This window comes from Schistocerca cancellata, chromosome 2 (genome assembly GCF_023864275.1).
Source record: "Schistocerca cancellata isolate TAMUIC-IGC-003103 chromosome 2, iqSchCanc2.1, whole genome shotgun sequence".
In the NCBI taxonomy this organism is placed as follows: domain Eukaryota; kingdom Metazoa; phylum Arthropoda; class Insecta; order Orthoptera; family Acrididae; genus Schistocerca; species Schistocerca cancellata.
Window position 1 is genome coordinate 944,256,968 of NC_064627.1, and position 18,475 is coordinate 944,275,442.

The window sequence follows — 18,475 nt, forward strand, 5'->3', positions numbered from 1 at the left end:
TGTGCAACGCAGCTACAGAGTCACAATTACTGAACTACACTCATGTTCATAAATTAAGGATAATAGCAGAATGTGGTGCCACACAACGTGGCACTACACAAAACTCGCGCTAATAGCATAGGCACATAGGGAACACACACGACACAGATCTGTAAGTCCACGGTATTAGTGATAAGTTGAGAAAACCGTCCCGAAACACATGTGCTACAAAACTCCACTGTTTCCTGCGCATGTACCCCCACATCAATATGGGATATGATCACCATGCAACCGTACACAGGCCGCACAACAGGTTGGCGTATTCTGGATCAGGTGGTCGAGTAGCTGCTGGGGTATAGCCTCCCATTCTTGCACCAATGGCTGTCGGAGCTTCTGAAGTGTCGTATGGGTTTGAAGACGTGCAGCGATACGTAGACCGAGAGCATAACAGACGTATTGAATGGGGTTTAGGTCTCGAGAACAGGCAGGCCACTTCATTTGCTGATATCTTCTGTTTCAAGGTACTCCTCCACGATGGCATCTCGGTGGGACCGTGCGTTATCATCCATCAGGAGGAAGGTGGGATCCACTGCATCCCTCAAGAGGAGGACATACTGGTGCAAAATGATGTCCCGATACACCTGACCTGTTACAGTTCCTCTGTCAAAGACATTCAGGAGTGTACATGCACCAATCATAATCCCACCCCACACCATCAAACTACGACCTCGATACAGGTCCCTTCCAAGGACATTAAGGGGTTGGTATCTGGTTCCTGGTTCACGCCAGATGAAAACACTGTTCAGACTATACCTGGACTCGTCCGTGATCGTAAATTGGGACCACTGTTCCAGTGACCATGTACTGTGTTCTTGACACCAGGCAGTACGGACTCTCCTGTGACCAGGGATCACTGGAATGAAGCTTGCAGATCTCCGGGCTTATAAACCATATCTGTTCAGTCCTCTGTAGAGTGTGTGTCTGGAGACAACTGTTCCAGTGACTGCAGTAAGGTCCCGAGAAAGGCTACCTGCAGTACTCCCTGACCGTCTGCGGGCACTGATGGTGAGATATCGATCTTCTTGTGGTCTTGTACACTGTGGACGTCCCGTACTGTGGCCCCTGTACACGTTTCATGTCTGCTGGAATCGTTGCCATAACCTTGAGATCACACTTTGTGGCACACGGAGGGCCCGTGCTACGACCTGCTGTGTTTGACCAGCCTCCAGTCACCCTAGTATTCTACCCCTCATAACGTCATCAATGTGTGTTCTTTGAGCCATTTTCAACGCACAATCACCATTAGCACGTCTTGAAACGTATGAACACTTACTCGCTGCACCGTACTCTGACACGCACCAACAGACCTCTGTGTATGTGGACTGCTACCAGCGCCACCGTGCGACGACCGCAGGTCAAATGCAACCGCATGGTCATACCCCGAGAGGATTTAAACTGCAAACCGCCCACCAGAGCGTTGTTTCACCATATATCAGTATTATCCTTAATTTATGAACATGAGTGTATATCAAATAAAATCGTCATGGCTTCTGAACGGATTGCGCTACGACGCTTAAACTGCACGGTTGGCCGCTTGACATGATGGGCATTCGTATGCGCATGCGCACGCGCCTTGTTGTTGTCGGCCATTTGCACGTAAAAATGTGACAAACTGGCACATTTGGGGGACCGAGAATCCGGATTCCGTGATCGAGAAGTCTATTTACTCTCAACAGGTGATTGTGTGGTGAGTAATGTCCAGTCACGGAGTAATCGGTGCGATATTCCTTGCTGGAACGGTGACTAGCGAACAGTACGTGAAGGCTTCCGAAGCTAATTTCATCCCCATTATCCAAAGAGATCGACAAGATGTGGTTCATGCAAGACGGAGATCGACCCGGTCGAAGCAGGAGAGTCTTGGATGTCCTGGAGGAACACTTTGGAGACCGCGTTCTGGCTTTGGGGTACCCAGAGGCCACTGGCGTCGGACTCGATTGGTCGCCATATTCTCCGGATCTGAACACACGCGACTCCTTTTTGTGGGGCCGTATTAAAGACAAGGTGTACAGCATTGACCCCAAAACCACTGCTGAGCTGAAACTAGCTATTCAGATAGTCATCGACAACATCGATATTCCGACGCTTTAACGGGTCATGCAGAATTTCGATATTCGCCTGCACCTCATCATCGGCAATGATGGCAGCATGTCGAACATGTCATGAGCTAAATCCGGATATCTACATTGACGTTTACATGTTGAATAAAGTGTATGCACACCGTAGTTTGTAAAAAATCTACTTTTTTCATATAGTTCAATAATTATCACCCCGTATATCGGTACTCGAGGAACAGCGCGCTGTAATCGAGTCTCTAACAGCAGAAAACGTGCCCCTAAATTCAAAATGGTTAAAATGGCTCTGAGCATTATGGGACTTAACTTCTGTGGTCATCAGTCCCCTAGAACTTAGAACTACTTAAACCTAACTAACCTAAGGACATCACACACATCCATGCCCGAGGCAGGATTCGAACCTGCGACCGTAGCGGTCGCGCGGTTCCAGACTGAAGCGCCTAGAACCGCTCGGCCACATCGGTCGGCCAAACGTGCCCCTAAATATCATAACATCAGTAATGTGCCTAAACATCATTAATGTGTGGCTTTTGGTTCTTCGTGCATGAAATGAAGGAAACCGTGGTATTAACCGTAGCGTGTGTGACAAAGCTCGGAGAGGACAACCGCGTACGGCAATCGACGAGACACGTCGGAATCGAGTTGATGATCTCGTCGGATAAAACATGCCATACTTACCTGAGAGCTGTGTCTGTCACGAGGGTGTGTACAGGGTATCATTGCAGAACTGCGGTACAGAAGCTGTGTGCACAGTGTGTCCTCGAATGCTCACTCCTGAAGTGAAACAGACGAGACTGAACATCTCCCAACAATTTCTGTTGCGTTTTAAGCGTGAGGGGATTGGTTCCGTAACAGCTGCGGGTTCACCATTTTGTCGCCGAAAACGTCAAAGGAATTCTGCTACGGAGGGTCACCGACGCGAAGAAAGTTCACGACATTGCCATCAGCGGACAAAGTCATAATCACAATGTTCTTCGATGTTCAAGGTGACGTTCATTTGGAATTCATGCCTAAAAATACCACCATAAACTCTGTTAGGTATTGCAAGATCCTGAGAAAAGTGAAAGCACGAATCAGAGCAGTTCGTATCGAGCACCCTCTTCTTCAGGATAACCACGCCAAAATACACACAAGCGCTGCGACATCTGCTACGATTTGACGCCTTGAGTTCATTGACATTGACGAGCCGCCATTCAGTCCCGTCTTAGCCCATTCGATTTCATCTGTTAAAGAACATCTTCGAGGATTTCGCTTTGATACTGATGAAACAGTGCGAGCAGATGTAAGGTTGTGCTCCGTCAAAACAAAATTACACATTCTACAGTAACGGTATCAACAAATTGGCCTCTCGTTAGCTGCAATGTGTTCGTCGTCAGGGTGATAATGTTGAGAAATACATATACAGAGGGGTCCAAAAAAATGTATACACTGTTTAAAAGTCCATAACTTGCAAACTAATTGACGGAGTTGTCTCACTTTTGGTGAAAGTGTAGCTTAAAATCCAACTTAAAGATATCACTGTAGGTGTTCGAAATGGTCACCAATAACATCCACACACAAACGATGCCGCCGAACTGCAGCACGAACTACTGACTGCAACGTGTTCAGTTGGATATTTGCACATGAATGTACGATGGATTGTCGAAGTTCATCCAATGTGCGTGGCTTTTGTCGATAAACGACGTCCTTTAGTGCTCCTCACAGGTAAAAGTCCAGAGGAGTTAGGTCTGGGAAACATGGTGGATACTCCACAGCACCTCTACGGACTATCCGTCTTCCTGGTAGATTTTCGTCGAGATACGACCCAACACGATTTTGGTAGTGGGCTGGGGCACCATCGTGTTGAAAGTAAACTCTTACGTCTCCACACAAGTCTCGGATGGCAGGTAAAATGGATTTTTGAAGCTTCTGAATGTCCACCTCACCGGTAACTGTGCCGTCAACGAAGAATGGCCCAATCAAGCCCCGGTAAGACAACCCACACCACACATTTACTCCTGGCAAATTCACGGCTTTGTCTACATGGACGTTCGAATTTTCGGCGGCCCAGTAGATGCAATTGTGGCGATTTACTGTACCATTGAGTTTGAACTGTGCGTCATCAGACCACACAATCATCTCTGCAAACTATTCATCGTTGCGCAGTATGTTAGTAAACCACTCACAGTACTCCATTCTACGATCTGGGTCGTCCTCGTTCATTGCTTGTAGCAATCGTGGGTTGTAGCACTTCCACTTTGCTGTCTTCAAAACACTAAAGGATGTCGTTTATCAATAAAAGCCACGCACACTGGATGAACATCGAGAATCCATCGTAAATTCATGTGCAAATATCCAACTGAACACGTTGCAGTCAGTAGTTCGTGCTGCAGTTCGTCGGCATCGTTAATGGTGACCATTTCGAACACCTACAGTGATATCTTTAAGTTGGACTTTAAGCTACACGTTTACCAAAAATGAGACAACTCCGTCTATTAGATTGCAAGTTATGGACTTTTAAACAGTGGATACATTTTTTTGGACCCATCTGTATAGACATGGAGAACGAAGACGTAGAATGTTAATAACATTTGCTTCATTTAAAAAGCCTAAAGAGTTTTCAGAAAAAAAATCGGAGGCATTACTTTTCAGCACGCCCTCGCATTGCAACACCCCGCAGGCCACTACAGTATCTGCAACTACCCCAACCGTAAAGTACATAAAATATTTAGAAAAAAGTTAAAGAAAATAACATAATTATTGTTGAAGACCTTTGAAACAGTACTGCTCAGGAATTTGAATATGCTGGAGGAATGTCATTTTTTATCTATAATGGGAGTCAAATGACACGAGACACATGAAAGAAAGTAAGTAAACTGTTTATTATTACAAAAGTAATCGCTATAACTGTTAATACATTTATTCCGTCCGAAACAAGTCGACGGTCATGAACGTCTTTCGTCAGCGCTCTAAAAATAGGGAAATCGCATGGGGAGACTGTAACATTACGAGTCAAGATAGCTGTAACGGAAACTGAATAGCGTAAAGTTATCATTAAAAACGCACGCCGCGCGATTTGTGACGATTTGGTTGGTCGTAATAGTAGTAACATGCTTTTGAATACAATTAAAATATAACGGCGATACCTGTTTAGTGTTATTGGAAACAATATGTAGTAAATTAATGAGTAAGGTAGCCGATCCTATAAGAAGAGGTGAAATTGGGCATATTAAGGTGTTTTGCTTTATGTCGACTAAGCCCATGATACGGCGTCTTTTTTTCCGTTTACTCTTAGAAAAAAAACAAATAAGTAACGAAGTGCTAATTGTGCGTTGTGAAAAATATAGGGGCGAATTTTAAATAGCTACAGTGTATAATCAGACTAACAAATGGACATTCAGTTACGCGAAATAGCGGACAGCGAAGTGTGGTCATTAAATTGAGTACACCTACAGGGCGGTCAATTCCGGGATAAGTCTATTCGCATCTCACGAGGGACGTGGTATTGAGACCGGTTTTTTTTTATTGTATCACGGAGAGCGGGCTTCAATTTACAAAAAGGAGAAAAGCTGTATCATTATCATTGACTGTTGGTGTTAAGCAAACAAAACTGTTCATCAAAGGGTTTCGGTGAATGAGTGGTGAATGCGAAATGAAACTGTGAACGAAGTTATGTTAAATAAATCAGAAGAGACAAGACAGTTTGGTCGTATCTGTTATTATTCCATCAACCGTAACATTTCTTCTCGTTGTACGAAGCCTTTATAGACGATCGTTATGACAATTTGCTTTGAAGGGATCTCGTTACGAGTTAAGTTTTGGGGACCTGGTCAACAGGGGATAGTTCGTAGATCTTAACTGCTGCAGCTATTCTGGAATCAGGTGCTACCGTGACCGTTGTGTGTTGTCAATGGCTTAAGGTCATCATATCTCATGCTCTAAGATCGACGCGCCTTTCCTCTTGGTATAACGGTGTCTCGCGGTAACAACGACAACGCCGACAGCGAAGGAAGATACGGTAGAAGACATCACGACATTATGGAGGATCCGTAAAGGCTTCCCAGCGAAACTTCTGCAGCGTAGTCAAAACAGGCGCATCAGCTCCGGGAAGGTCATGACGAACCTTGTCCTTCGACTGCAAGGGCTCGCTGCCCAATGACTTTCCGGAACGCGGTGCCACTATTGTAGCACATCGGTACGTGGCAAAAATTGAAGCACGTCATCAGGTCCAGAAACGTTGGCGGACAACATCACTCTGTTGCAGAATAATGCCAGTCCACATGTTACCTCCCACCCAAGCGAGTTCCATATTTTCGGAGCGCTGAATGAAGACATTCGTGACCGTCTATTTGCTTCGGACGAAGAGTTGCACGCCTGAGTATAGTCACGGTTCCGCAGGAAAACACAAACAATTTTCTATGAAAGCACTGGCCGTCTTATCTCATAGTGGGACAAACGTATTAATAGTTACGGCGATTACTTGCGAAATAATGATCAGTTTACTTACTTTTTTCCATCTGTCTCGCTCTTATTTGACTGCCCCTTATAATACACTCCTGAAAATGGAAAAAAGAACACATTGACACCGGTGTGTCAGACCCACCATACTTGCTCCGGACACTGCGAGAGGGCTGTACAAGCAATGATCACACGCACGGCACAGCGGACACACCAGGAACCGCGGTGTTGGCCGTCGAATGGCGCTAGCTGCGCAGCATTTGTGCACCGCCGCCGTCAGTGTCAGCCAGTTTGTCGTGGCATACGGAGCTCCATCGCAGTCTTTAACACTGGTAGCATGCCGCAACAGCGTGGACGTGAACCGTATGTGCAGTTGACGGACTTGGAGCGAGGGGGTATAGTGGGCATGCGGGAGGCCGGGTGGACGTACCGCCGAATTGCTCAACACGTGGGGCGTGAGGTCTCCACAGTACATCGATGTTGTCGCCAGTGGTCGGCGGAAGGGGCAGGTGCCCGTCGACCTGGGACCGGACCGCAGCGACGCACGGATGCACGCCAAGACCGTAGGATCCTACGCAGTGCCGTAGGGGACCGCACCGCCACTTCCCAGCAAATTAGGGACACTGTTGCTCCTGGGGTATCGGCGAGGACCATTCGCAACCGTCTCCATGAAGCTGGGCTACGGTCCCGCACACCGTTAGGCCGTCTTCCGCTCACGCCCCAACATCGTGCAGCCCGCCTCCAGTGGTGTCGCGACAGGCGTGAATGGAGGGACGAATGGAGACGTGTCGTCTTCAGCGATGAGAGTCGCTTCTGCCTTGGTGCCAATGATGGTCGTATGCGTGTTTGGCGCCGTGCAGGTGAGCGCCACAATCAGGACTGCATACGACCGAGGCACACAGGGCCAACACCCGGCATCATGGTGTGGGGAGCGATCTCCTACACTGGCTGTACACCACTGGTGATCGTCGAGGGGACACTGAATAGTGCACGGTACATCCAAACCGTCATCGATCCCATCGTTCTACCATTCCTAGACCGGCAAGGGAACTTGCTGTTCCAACAGGACAATGCACGTCCGCATGTATCCCGTGCCACCCAATGTGCTCTAGAAGGTGTAAGTCAACTATCCTGGCCAGCAAGATCTCCGGATCTGTCCCCCATTGAGCATGTTTGGGACTGGTTGAAGCGTCGTCTCACGCGGTCTGCACGTCCAGCACGAACGCTGGTCCAACTGAGGCGCCAGGTGGAAATGGCATGGCAAGCCGTTCCACAGGACTACATCCAGCATCTCTACGATCGTCTCCATGGGAGAATAGCAGCCTGCATTGCTGCGAAAGGTGGATATACACTGTACTAGTGCCGACACTGTGCATGCTCTGTTGCCTGTGTCTATGTGCCTGTGGTTCTGTCAGTGTGATCATTTGACGTATCTGACCCCAGGAATGTGTCAATAAAGTTTCCCCTTCCTGGGACAATGAATTCACGGTGTTCTTATTTCAATTTCCAGGAGTGTATTATCGACTGAAGCTGCGTGACACACCAATGGCCTTAACGCAGTGATAACACCGGTTTCCGTCAGATCACCGTAGTAAAGTGCTGTCGGGCATGTCTGGCACTTGGATGGGTGGCCGTGCGGCTCTGCTGAGCGCTGTTGGCAGACGGGGTGTACACAGTCCTATTGAGACCAAGCGAGTAGTTACTTGAATAGGAAGTAGCGGCTCCAGTAACGCTTAAGGGCTAAGGATGACACGGCGGTCGATCCATACGTTGGGCCTTCCGAAGCCTGTTCAGAGAAAGATCGAGAGAGAAGCTGCGTAATATGAAAATTTATTTACAACCTTGCCGAACTAGATCTGAACATGTAATCCATTTCCAGCGGGGAAACTAATAATGTTGATACGTCTTTAGGTGGATCACATGTACGTAGTTTTTTATTTTATTTGTTTTTATGCTTTCCAGTGCAAAGATGCCGCAGTCTTTAACAGTCTATACGAGTATGTCTCTTTATATCTGTATACCTACTGTATCTATATCCATTCGAATGTGCTTACTGTGTTTCAGCCCTGATCTTCCTGTGTAATTTTTAGACCCCACGCATCTCTAATTAACTATTTCTTGAAGGCTCGGGATGCATATTATCAAGCTATCCCCTCTTTTCTTTTGATCAAGTTGTGCCATAAACCATGAAGTACTTCGCTCTCCAGTTCGAGTCAGTATTTAGTCGTTAGTTATCGCATCTGTCCATCTAATCTGCAGCATTTCACTGTAGCAGCACATTTGAAAAGCGTCTTGTCTGAGCTGCTTGCCATTCATGTTTCGCCTCCATGCTAGGGTACGCACCATAAAAATGCATTCAGAAAGAATTTGCTACCACTTAAATCTGTATTAAATCCAAACAAGTTTCCTGAGTTAAGAAACGCTTTCCTAGCTATTGCCAGTTTGTAATTTGTATTCTAGGTCCAGCCATACAGGACCAGCAACCAACAGCAGCAACAGTTGTTTGTATTAGTACGCGGCGTTTAGTTTAGTGCTTTTCTCGCAGGCTCCTGTTAAAACGTGAATATTATCTGAAGTTTTGTCTGGGTTCAACAGTATTTATTTACATTTTCCAAGAGCCCGCTTTGAGTGTGTGTGTGTGTGTGTGTGTGTGTTTTTGTGGGCACTAGCCTTTGAGTGAGCTGACTTCCCAGCGGAAAGTAACTAAAAAATGGTTCAAATGGTTCTGAGCACTATAGGACTCAACATCTGAGGTCATCAGTCCCCTATAACTTAGAACTACTTAAACCTAACTAACCTAACGACACCACACACATCCATGCCCAAGGCAGGATTCGAACCGTATCGGTCATGCGGTGCCAGACTGAAGCGCCTAGAACCGCTCGGCCACACCGGCCGGCGGAAAGTAACTGTTGATACATCTGTTTTCAGTAGTCTGATTTATTTTTGTTTTAAGAACTTACAGATTTTGTGGTTTTAGTGAAGAGTGACAGCATATTTTAGTGTTTTTTGTTCTTCTCGTTCGTATTTTGTGTTCATCTCAACTTCAGTAGCGCAACAGTCGGATAATTTTATTTCTTGCTGAGGTCTGGTTGTTATTTCTCAATTAGTCCTGACTGTTTTTTAGCCAATAAATTTTGGATAAACGACAACACCGGTCGAAAATACTGAAAGCCTTTATTTTACAGGTTAGTTATCTTGTACTTTACGTCAGAGGGCGTAAACTTAATTGTATTTTGTATTATGCCTGTACTGCGTTTTTAAAGTTTCGCTATGACTTCTAACGATGAAAAATCATGTGGTTTTAAAGGTTATTTTTTACGCAAGCTTTGGTTGCTATTGATGGTATTTGTTGTATTTCATGTCGCCGTGTTGTACGCTTTTGGATACAGAGGGCTCTATAGTGCTTGCTTTTGCAATATTGAGCTTAGCTAGTTGGCTGTGTAAGTAAGTTCGCTGTACGATGGATCGGCAACTACTAAGATTAACTGCTAAAGTTACAAGATAGGTTCCTCTGTGATTTTAAAAATTATTGCATGCGCTAAAAGTGGAGATATCTGTTAGTAGTAATCCACACAGTATTGTTACACCACATAGAAAATGTTGTGCTATTATGGTTCGAATAGTTTTGTATGCCTACGTTCGAATAGTTTTGTATGTACGAGAATCTGTATAGTTGTATTTTTTTATGGTGGCTATAAATATGGCCACATTTGTGTTAAGATTCTCATGTCTGATGGTTCTTACGTACTTTTAGCACTGAAAGTTGTCATACAGTGACCGAAATCGATCTGTAAAGTAAAGGATTTTAATATTTACGTCCGATGCTGCCATCTATCCAAAATGTGTTGACAGCAATACGGTCGTCGTGCACACGGTTCCCTATGGAATTAGACATCAAGATGTTTTTTTAGCGTTTTGAGTCTTTTTTTACACATTAGGATATGAATAGGTACTGTGCTTATTGTATGCTGATGTTGTTGTTGTTATGGTCTTCAGTCCAGAGACTGCTTTGATGCAGCTCTCCATGCTACTCTAACCTGTGCAAGCACGGATCTGGGGCACGGCTTGCTAAGCGAGCCACGCTAGTTTTGGACGCTTTTAAGAGACATCTAACTGCTGAAGTAAAAGATGAACTTGCTGCACAAAAGACAGATAATGCGTGGAGGGATGACTTCCAGACTACAGGTATTGGCTGTGGCAATAAACAAACCGTTCAAGGACAACCTCTGAAACATGTATCAGATTGGCTGCTGGAAGAAGACCATGTCCTTACACAGTGTAGTAAGATTAAGAAGCCGAAATCACCATTTTGTGCGAGTGGAGTCTTGATTCATAGCGTCAGTATCATTAGATTGCATCATCAAGGTTCAAAAATGGTTCAAATGGCTCTGAGTACTATGGGACTTAACATCTGTGGTCATCAGTCCCCTAGAACTTAGAACTACTTAAACCTAACTAACCTAAGGACACCACATACATCCATGCCCGAGGCAGGATTCGAACCTGCGACCGCAGCGGTCACGCTGTCCTATACTGAAGCGCCTAGAACTGCACGGCCACACCGGCCGGCCATCATCAAGGGGTTCAAGAAATGCTCCACATCGTATGCCCAGGTAGGCAGTGAGGATTGCTACTGTAGGAAGAGAATGAAGAAAAAATAGGAGTGAGAGTAAGAGTGATGAAATGAATAAGTTACTGATAGTGATGAGAGTTAAAAAGTCAAAATATGTTGCCAATGTGTTGTATCAGATATCAGGACAAATGTTTACGGTACTTACATCTTACATGTAAGTGCAAATAAATATTGGTGATTTTTCTCCTCTCAATCAGTGTGCGGCCCAATTTCGCGGAAAATCTTTTTTATTAATTTCTTCCTCGAAATTTAGGGGTGCGGCTTATATGGGGCTGGCAGCTTATTTTCGGGCCAATACGGTAATACATCTGAAGCAGCACGGAATGTATTTCCTGTTGGGCCAGTGTCCGATTTTACTCCCAAGTCCTAACAACCACAGAGGGCACAATGTGACCCACCAAGCGTTGAGGCGCAGTGGTTGGGACCCTGGACTCGCATTCAGGAGGACGACGATTCAAATCCCAGACCGGTCATCGACATTTAAGTTCAAACTTCCTGGCAGATTAAAACTGTGTGCCGGATCGAGACTCGAACTCGGGACCTTTGCCTTTCTCGGGCAAGCGCTCTACCAACTGAGCTACCCAAGCACGACTCACGCCTCGTCCTCACAGCTTTACTTCCGCCAGTACTTCGTCTTCTACCTTCCAAACTTTACAGAAGCTCTTCTGAGAACTATGCAGGACTAGCACTCCTGAAAGAAAGGATATTGCGGAGACATGGCTTAGCCACAGCCTAGGGGATATTTCCAGAATGAGATTTTCACTCTTCAGCGGAGTGTGCACTGATATGAAACTTCCTGGCAGATTAAAACTGTGTGCTGGACCGAGACTCGAACTCGGGACCTTTGCCTTTCTCGGGCAAGCGCTCTACCAACTGAGCCACCCAAGCACGACCCACGCCCTGTCCTCACAGCTTTACTTCCGCCAATACCTCGTCTCCTACCTTCAAAACTTTACAGAAGCTCTCCTGCAAACCATGCAGGACTAGCAGTCCTGAAAGAAAGGATATTGCGGATGCGGAAGACGGAAGTAAAGCTGTGAGGACGGGGCGCGAGTCGTGCTTGGGTATCTCAGTTGGTAGAGCGCTTGCCCGCGAAAGGCAAAGGTCCCTAGTTCGAGTCTCTGTCAGGCATACAGTTTTAATCTGCCAGGAAGTTTCATATCAGCGCACACTCCGCTGCAGAGTGAAAATCTCATTCTGGAGATTTAAGTTTTCCGTGATTTCCCAAATTGACAAGCAAATTCTGGGATGGCTCCTTCCAAAAGGGTCCGGCCATTTCCTTCTCCATCCTTTCGTAATCCGAGCTTATGCTCAGTCTCTAATGACGGGACTGTCGACGGGACGTTAAACATTAATCTTGATTTCTTTCTTCACTGGGAGCTCTAACGTTAGACGGGTAATGAAGCCTTTCAGGGAAATAACTGGCAGGTCAGGAAAGATTGCCAGCGTGCACTTGGCATGCCGCCGAGATGTCTCGTTCGCCACATGGAGCAGGCCCTGAGGGCGGCTATGGAGTGCACTGGACGGAACCGCCTGCAAATCGTGGAGCATGTCAGCCCCAATGACGCCTGCTGCTTGGGTTCCGAGTCGGTCTTCGATTGCTTGGTGATAGCAGTTAGAATCACTATTTGCAACTGCGTATCCAGCGTGGATCGCAGTTCTCTGGTTTGAAGCATAGTGGAAGGTCTGACCCAAAGGCTCAGATTGTTCTGTAATGGTAAGGGATGCGAAATTCTCGACCATTGATGAACTGCCTGCCGAAATCGAAGCCAGATCAGCGACATTATTCTCAGAGAACGTTCGTCCTCACTGGTCGGCAACAGGAAAGATTAATACGATATTGGCAAACTGCAGAAGCATCCATGGTAAGATCGAAGAATTAGTATCGCCTAACAAAGGTAATATTGTCCAGATAGTATTAGAGATAGAAAATTGGCTGAAGCTGGAAGTGAATAGCAATGAAATCATAACTAGAAATTGGGATATACATCACAGGAATAGGTTAGCCGCTAGTGGTGGCGGCGTATCGATAATGGCTAGTGGGGTTATAACGGATTCCAATAGCGAAATAATTTGGGTGAGGTTAAGCAGCAAATGGTAATCGGATTCTTTAATAGACTGCCTGCGTCAGGAACTATAGCGTCAGAATTCTTTAGATAGTACCTTCAGAACTTTTTTGCTAACTTTCCTGATTATACTGTTGTAATGGGGTGGGGGGTCAGGGGGCCAGAGTTTTCCCGCTATACAATGGGAGAGTCATGCGATCAAAACTCGTCCAAAGACAGTGATTCTTGTGACAGTATTCTAATGTTTTGCCCGAAAATTATTTCCGATAGACGGAAAACTAACTCTTTACAGAAACGCCGTAGACCTCCTACCAACAAAGAGAGCTGATCTTTTCGAATCATTTAACGTAAGGAGGGCATCACTGGACACTATGCTGTGATAGTATCAATGATTACGGGCATTATAATGACTGTTAGGAAAATATTTTTGCTTAGCAAGAGTGGCAAGAGATGCAAATTGCACATTATCTGAGTAGTCAACATCAAATATTCAGTGCCGAGGACGAAGATGTAGGGCAAAAACGCATAAAATTCAACAGCATTGTTTCAACACGCATTAGATAACTGTGTTCCGGGAAAGGGTTTCAGGGATGGGAAAGGACACATCGTGGTTTAAAAGCCGTGTTAGATGGTTGCTACGTAAACAAAGAGACTTTCATCAAAGATTTAATAGAAGTCAAAACCAAGCTGACAAGCAGAAGCTAGAAAAGGCGAAGATGAGATTAAGGAGAGCAATGAGAGTAGCGTTCAATGACTCTGACAGTAAAACTTTGCCAACTGACGTCTCTAAGAACCCTAAAGTTTAGGTGTTACGTAAAAACAGTAACCGGATCAAAACCACCTATTCGGTCACTCGGTTACCATACTGGCGCCGTAACGGAAGATGACGGAGACAAATACTGAATTCGGTTTTCCAAAACTGTTTCACCGCCGAAGATCGTAATACGGTCCCTCACCAGTCATCGCACGACCGCCAAAGTGGTAGATACGGAGATAACCGGTCGCGGAATGGGAAAGCCACCACAATCGCTTAGTAGTGGCACTGCATCTGTATCAGATGAGATAGCCGTAAGATTTTACAGAGATTATGCGAAAGAACTTGATCCACTTCTAGCAGCAGTTTATCGCAGATCGCCGGGGCAGTAAAGGATACCTAGCGACTGGAAATGAGTGCAGGTCATTCTCTTCCTGAAGAAGGGTCGTAGGGTATATACAGATAATTACAGGCCTGTATCGCAGACGTCAGTCTGTTGTAGAATTATAAAACATATTTCAAGCCCGAGTATTAAGAAAGTTTTGGAGAACGAAAATCTCCTCTAGCAATATCAACACGGATCTTGCGAAACTAGGCTCGCCCTGTTCCTCTACGGGATACCGTGTTTCTTGACGGAGACATTTTACATTGTGGTGCACTGTCATTTAGTGAACGAAATAGGAGCTTTCTGCGTATCGATTTGTGACTGGATTCAAGTTTACCTTGAAGATAAAACTCAACACGTCGCTCTGACAGAATCGACCTATGTAAAAGCAATTTCAGGAGGACCCCAAGGAAGTGTGATAGGACCGTTACTTTGTATAATAAAAAGTAATGCGAGATCTCTGTTTGAGGAATCTGTATTGATTTTTGTAGAGCAGATTTTTGCTCTCCAAAAATTTCCTAATACGAGAGCATAAAATATGTTGCACAATTCTACAGTAGATTGAAGTCTGCGATATAGGCCTATAATTACGTGCATATGTCCTACGACCCTTTCTCAGAAAGAGAATGACCTGCGCCATTTTCCAGTCGCTAGGTACCCTTTATTGCCCCACCGATCTGTGATTAACTGCTGCTAGAAAGGGATCAAGTTATTTCGCATAATCTCTGTATCTTACGGTATCTCACCCGATGCATTGGCGGAGCTGTTGTTTGTGCTCAGGTGATTCAGGTGGAAAGTTTTCCGACGTGATTATGGCAGCACGACAGGAATTAACAGACTTCGAACGCGGAACGGTTGTTTGAGCTAGACGCATGGGACATTCCATTTCGGAAATTATTAGGGAGTTCAAAATTTCGAGATGCACAGTGTGAAGAATGCCCCGAGAATACCAAATGCCAGGCATTACCTCTCACCGCGGACAACTTCACTTACCGGAGGAGTGTAGCGACTTATGTGTAGATTCAACCTGTGTTGGTCCATCATGGCCAGGGGACATCGGCCGGTTAAGTAATTGTCAGTTCACGATATCCAGTGATTTATGGCGCTATATGACAATTTTGTTGGGATAGAAGCGTTTGGGGCCTGAAGACGGCGTAATGAAATGCCGAAACTGGTAGCCTTCAGATTAAAATAAAATAATATCTCGAAGTACACGGCTGTTGGTGAATTTTATTGACATCGACAAATATGTGTAGGTTTGTCGGTGCTATCAGACAAGCAATACTGCGTGAAATAACCGCAGAAATCAATGTGGGACGTACAACGAAGGTATCCGTTAGACAGTGCGGCGAAATTCTGCGTTCATAGGCTATGGCGGGAGTCGACCGACGTGAGTGCTTTTGCTAACAGCACATCGTCTGCAGCGCGTCTCCTGGTTTCGTGACCATAATTGTTGGACCCTGTAGGGGACAGGAAAACACTGACCTGCTCATATGAGTCCCGGTTTCATTTGCTTAGAGCTGATGGTAAGGTTCGAGTATGGCGCAGACCACACGAAGCTATGAAACCAAGTTGTCAACAAGGCATTGTGTAAGTTGGTGTTGGCTCCATAATGGTGTGGGATATGTTTACATCGAATGAACTGGGTCCTCTGGTCCAACTGAACCAATCATTTACCGAAAACGGTTACTAGATCATCTGCAAGCATTCATGGGCTTCCGTACCCAAACAACGAAGGAATTTTTATGGATGACGATGCGCCATGTCACTGGGGCTCAGCTGTTCGCTGTTGATTCGAAGAATATCGTAGACACTTTGAGTGAATGATCTGACCAGCCAGATCACCCGACATGAATCCCAACGAACATTTTTGGAACATAATCGAGGGATCAGTTCCTGCACAACATACTGCACCGGTAACACTTTCGCAACTATGGATGTCTATAGAGGCAGCATGGCTCAATATTTCTGTAGGGGACTTCCAACGGCTTGTTAACTCAGTGCCACGTGGAGTTCCTACACGACGCCGGACAAAAGAAGATCTGACACGATATTAGGAGGCATCCCATGACTTCTGCGACCTCAGTGTATTGTGAATGTGCAAATTATCAGTATTTAAGGATTATTAGACTGTAAAAAGGATATATAAGAACTTCCATAAAATCATTATATTTAGATCTTTAGATGCTGAACTACACCCGTGCAGTAGGAGGTCCGATGCCTGATACCAATAGACTTCTTTCAGCCAGAAATGCTCTCTTTGACTGTGCTAGTTTTTTTATGTTCTTAGCATCTTTAACTTTTTGTTTTCTTTGTCATGACGTAGCGGTACTGTTAAAAATATGAAAAATAGCGGTGGCCTCACACCACCACCTCCGAGTAGCGGCTCTCACATCCTCTTTGGGAGCCTCAGAACACATTATCCACCTCGACGGAATAAAATCTTCAATACGTTAAAAGTGCCTTATTTTAACCCGTTATTAAGTGATACGTCACAACTGTCATGCAAGTAATGTATTATATACACTACAAAATAACATATATCGAAGTAAGCGACCGAGGGATGGGAAAGCAGCTGACATCCCTCAACAGAGGAAAGCCGCTGGACCTGATGGGATACCAGTTCGATTCTACACACAATAAGCAAAAGATCTTACCCCTCATACAATAGCAGTGTACCGTAGGTCTCTTTAAGAGAGAAGCGTTCCTAAGGACTGGAGAAAGCACAAGTAATTTCCGTTTTCAAGAAGGGTCGCTAACAGACGCACAAAACTGTATCCAATACAGTCAATTTTGAAATATGTTTTACGCTCGAGTATTATGACACTTATGAAGACCGAAAAACCTCCTCTGCAGGAACCAACAGGTTCCGAAAACAAATATCGTGTGGAACCCAACTCGCACTGTTCGCCCACGACGCGCAGAAAGTAATAGATACAGGCGCCCAGGTAGATATTGTGTTCCTTGAGTTCCGAAAGTCATTCGATACAGTTCTGTACGGCCGCCTAATGAATAAAATACGAAATTATGGAATATCAGTAACTGTGAAGCTGGACTGAAGAGTTCCTAGCAAACAGAAAGCAGCATATCATTTGGAACAGAGAGAAGACTTCAGACGTAAAAGTGAATTCGGGCGTGCCCCAGGGGAACGTTATACGATCATTACCTTTCACACTGTATACACTGAGGAGCCAAAGAAAGTGGTACACCTGCCAAATAACGTGTAGGGACCCCCGCGAGCACGTAGAAGTGCCGCAGTCTGACGTGACATGGACTCGACTAATGTCTGAAGTAGTGCTGGAGGGAATTCACACCATGAAATCTGCAGGGCTGTCCATAAATCGGTAAGATTACGAGCGGTTGGAGGTCTCTTCTGAACAGCACGTTGCAAGGCATCTCAGATATGCTCAATAATATCTCGGGTGTTTGCTGGCCAGGGGACGTGTTAAAACTCATAAGAGTGTTTCTGGAGCCACTCTGTAGAAATTCTGGACGACTGTGGTGTCTCATTGTCCTGCTGCAATTGCCCAAGTCCGCCGGAATGCACAATGGACATTAATGGATTTAGGTGATCACACGGGGTTCTTACGTACATGTCACTTGTCAGAGTCGTATGTAGACTTATCAGGAGTCCCATATCACTCCAACTGCAAACGTCTCACGCCATTACAGAGCCTCCACCAACTTGTACAGTCTCCTAATGACATGCAAGGTCCATGGATTCATGAGGTTGTCTCCATACCCGTACACGTCCATCTGCTCGATACAATTTGAGACGAGACTCGTCCGATCGGGCAACATGTTTTCAGTCATCAACAGTCCAATGTCGGAGTTGACGGGCACAGAAGAGGCGTAATGCTTTGTGTAGTGCAGTCCTCAAGGATACACGGGTGGGCCTTTGGCTCGAAAAGCCTTTACCGATGATGTTTCGTTGAATGGTTCGCTCGCTGATACTTGTTGATAGCCCAACACTGAAATCTGCAGCAATTAGCGGAAGAGTTGCACTTCTGTCACGTTGAACGATTCTCTTCACTCGTCGTTGGTCCCGTTCTTGTCTGATCTTTTTCCGGCCGCAGCGATGTGGGA

At 45.5% G+C, this 18,475-nt stretch overlaps 1 protein-coding gene and 1 non-coding gene across 2 annotated transcripts in view; one reads left to right on the plus strand and one right to left on the minus strand.

Annotated features, from left to right (window-relative positions):
- The window catches only part of LOC126160018 (sodium/hydrogen exchanger 9B2-like), a 193,157-nt gene that overhangs the window by 22,433 nt on the left and 152,249 nt on the right, over positions 1-18,475 (plus strand). The gene's annotated exons all lie outside the window — the stretch shown is intronic.
- Trnas-aga (transfer RNA serine (anticodon AGA)) lies at positions 11,999-12,073 on the minus strand. The gene has a single exon. It is a non-coding gene; the product is annotated as a tRNA-Ser (tRNA).